This window comes from Pinus tabuliformis, chromosome Q, assembly GCF_031772625.1.
Source record: "Pinus tabuliformis cultivar Carrire ecotype Pingquan chromosome Q, CPIR1, whole genome shotgun sequence".
Classification (NCBI taxonomy): Eukaryota; Viridiplantae; Streptophyta; class Pinopsida; order Pinales; family Pinaceae; genus Pinus; species Pinus tabuliformis.
In genome coordinates, this window is record NC_142296.1 from 1,274,164,523 (window position 1) to 1,274,167,728 (window position 3,206).

At 38.6% G+C, this 3,206-nt stretch overlaps 1 pseudogene; it reads left to right on the forward strand.

Annotated features, from left to right (window-relative positions):
* Positions 1 to 1,039: 1,039 nt before the first annotated feature.
* LOC149224495 (MD-2-related lipid-recognition protein ROSY1-like) lies at positions 1,040 to 1,729 on the forward strand (annotated as a pseudogene).
* Positions 1,730 to 3,206: the final 1,477 nt, after the last annotated feature.

Consider the following 3,206-nt stretch of genomic DNA (forward strand, 5'->3'; position numbering starts at 1 on the left):
CGTCTTTGTACGATCTCGAGGATCAGAAAATAGGTTTCAGTTTTGCTTAGAATAAGTATGCTCTCCTCCTGCGTCTTTGTACGATCTTGAGGATCAGAAAATAGGGATGATTTAGACTAATTTCAGGAATAAATAAATGTTTGCACTATGCTTGATCAAAACATCTTTCAATATGCAAATTTTTGTGTCCATTTGTTAAAAAGAAAATTTAAAGCTAACCATTTTTGTTTTTAAAGATAGGATTAATTTCATTTTCTACACTATTAATAATAAAAATAACAAAAAATAAATAAAAAAAATAACAAAATAGTTGTTGGATCCCCACTCAAATCCGCCATTCAGGTAGTCCTTTCTCCTCTGTAACACCCCTTCCCACCTTTTGACTCGCTTTTATTTGTCTTCACACTGACATCTCTTCCTCGCAATTCGATCTATCAACAGCTGACTCGCTTCTCTTTATCTGCACAAACACATATTCCTAAATCTTCACCTCTGAAACTTCAAACCCATAAATGAGGGAAAGCTGCAAATAAAGCAGAGCAAACACAATTTACATCCCAGTATCCGATTTGCATAACTAAATTAAAGGCACGGTGGCTCCGACGCCTTGCTAATCCAGTTGTTGTTCATCAGCAGCCGGGGAGTGCCACGATTTTTTACACCATACCCCCTGAACTGCCCTTTTGGGACCAAGACAAACTTAATTGAAGGCGGTCCCGACTCCCTGCTGTAAATTTACTATTCGGAATGGATGATTGCAGCCACATGGTTGTGATTTCTCTTTGTATAAAAGCTCACATTCCTTTGACTCGCGATCCGATTTCAAGATTTTCTGTGAGAAGTTTTCGCTTGGCCTTAGGACGGGACAGACGTAGAATTGTTATTTAAGCCCAATCTGGAAACTTTTGTGGAGAATCCTTGCTTTCGTTGCGTGGACAATGGCAGGGGAGAACAATAATACTTTGGAGGCCGAGGAATCGATAATAAAGCCACAGCCTTTCCCACTCTTCAATTTAAAGGGATCTCTCCATGAAATCCTGGGACCAGGAAAGGCTCTTGATTTGATCCTTTGGAGGAGAAGAAATATTAGCAGTGGTGTCATTGCAGTTGCAACAACAGTATGGTTCTTGTTTGAGCGATGTGGATACACTTTACTGTCTCTTGTTGCCAATGTGCTCATGCTTTCGATTACAATTTTGTTTCTCTGATCAAATTTTGTTTCCTTGAACTTTTCATCCAGAAATTCTTCATCGATTCGTACAAATGGACGGAAAATCGCTCTGTTGGGTACTTCTGGTTTTCGTGGTGAACTCTTCATTGATTTCATTAGCAAATGCGGCAGCATCGGAGTCTACTTATTGTGATTTGGATACCAGCTACCCGGTGAAGGTTAAATCGGTGGATATCAATCCTAATCCAGTTGTGAGCGGTGCTCCGGCCACATTTAAGATTTCTGCAATTTCGGACGAGGCGCTTTCTCGTGGACAATTGCGTATTCATGTATTTTTTTATGGAGTACTGTCCATACGAAAAGTCATGATCTTTGTACCAAGACAACATGCCAGGATTCACTCCACCTGGCTCATATACGCTTAAGATGAAGTTGATTGATGCCGATGACAATCAATTGACTTGTGTTAATGTCGGCTTCCAAATTGTTCATGGTAGCCTAATTGACCAAATCTGAGGCACAGTGACTACGGGACTGCTAGAGACAATTTGATTACTTATTGCTGAATTCTGATCTGAAATTTTCGATTAGTTTTGGATCTCAGAATGTATTGGTTATTTATTTGACTTGTATGCATCTGATTTCCTGCAACATCATTATAATTAGAATGTATCCTTTGGTTTGTGTTACATATCCATGGAGAATTGATTGGCAATATTTTGACTGAGACTGTTATGGCTCTGGATCCTCCCTCCACGTGTTGATCCTCTTGCTTATGCATGGTACAAATTGTAAATAAAAACATGTCATAATTTCTTGGAACGGCTTCGATCCCACGACCTCCTGCCCGAGTCATGTAACACACGGTCCTTTTCGGCCAATCCCATCATTTCGCCGATAACAGGTCCTTCACAAAGCTTCGATGGTTGTCTTGCTTCAGCAATTAAACCACCAACATAAACCTGTTCTCTATTGTTAACCCGCCTAACATGACTATCCCTCCTATTCGATGTTGATGATGCCCTCAGTCTCTTCTCCAATCGCTCCCGTGCCTCCAGTATAACTTCATTGAGGAGATCATTATCATTCTGTCTTGTCTGGCATAGGGTTATAGGTCTTGTCATTGGATTGCTTGCAGCTCTGCGATCAGCAAAAGGCACGGCACACCATGTCTTTCCAGCGGCCCCAGAATTCTGGCTATGATTTGAAGAGACAGCTCTGAGATAAGACCATCGACGAGCGTGCGCTGCTGGCAGCATTCCCGTTACTGGAATTTCAACCAAAACAACTGAAAATTCACCTGAAGTAATGTGATCGGAATGTCAAGACTGTATCAATCCCCTGCCTTCCTAAAACTCTCCTCTTCCAGAGCCTCCTATTCAATTGCATCTTTCCTATTACCTCCTGTGGTTTGTAATGGGGATTTTTTTTTTTGGGCCATATGTGTGTTCTATAGTTATGCAAGTACTTTCTTTCATGGGTGTTTTTTAATCAGGTTTAATTTTTTTTATTCTTTATTATTTTTGTTTTTAATACATAAAATTAAAAAAAATTAAAAAAATAAAAATAAAATAAAAAAAAAAAAAAAATCAATTGCCCTCATTCATTCATAAACTAACTATTTGTTCCCTCAGAAATACAGCAACATTTTTGAATGTTTTCAATCAATTTTCCTGCAAATCAATCAAAACATTTTGAAAAAGTGTTGCACAATCAATGAGTAAATTGCATGAGGACATGCAATAATTTTAGTTGGGGGGAAATCAAAGTATGTTGGATTTTTTTTGTGAATTTATGGGCAAAAGTTAGGATGCATATACTAACAAGTGAAATGAGATTGGTGTTATGTGTAGGACAACGAGAAGCTTATGCAGAAAGCTCAACATTACGATGCGACACCTTTTTCATCCACAATTAGAGTTATTTCGGAAAATAATTAAAAAAAAAATGGACATTTTGTAAATTCTTGAAATGCGCTAATTTGTTTTTGAGTCACTTCATACAGGATCGATGGAGATGGCACACGAAGATGACA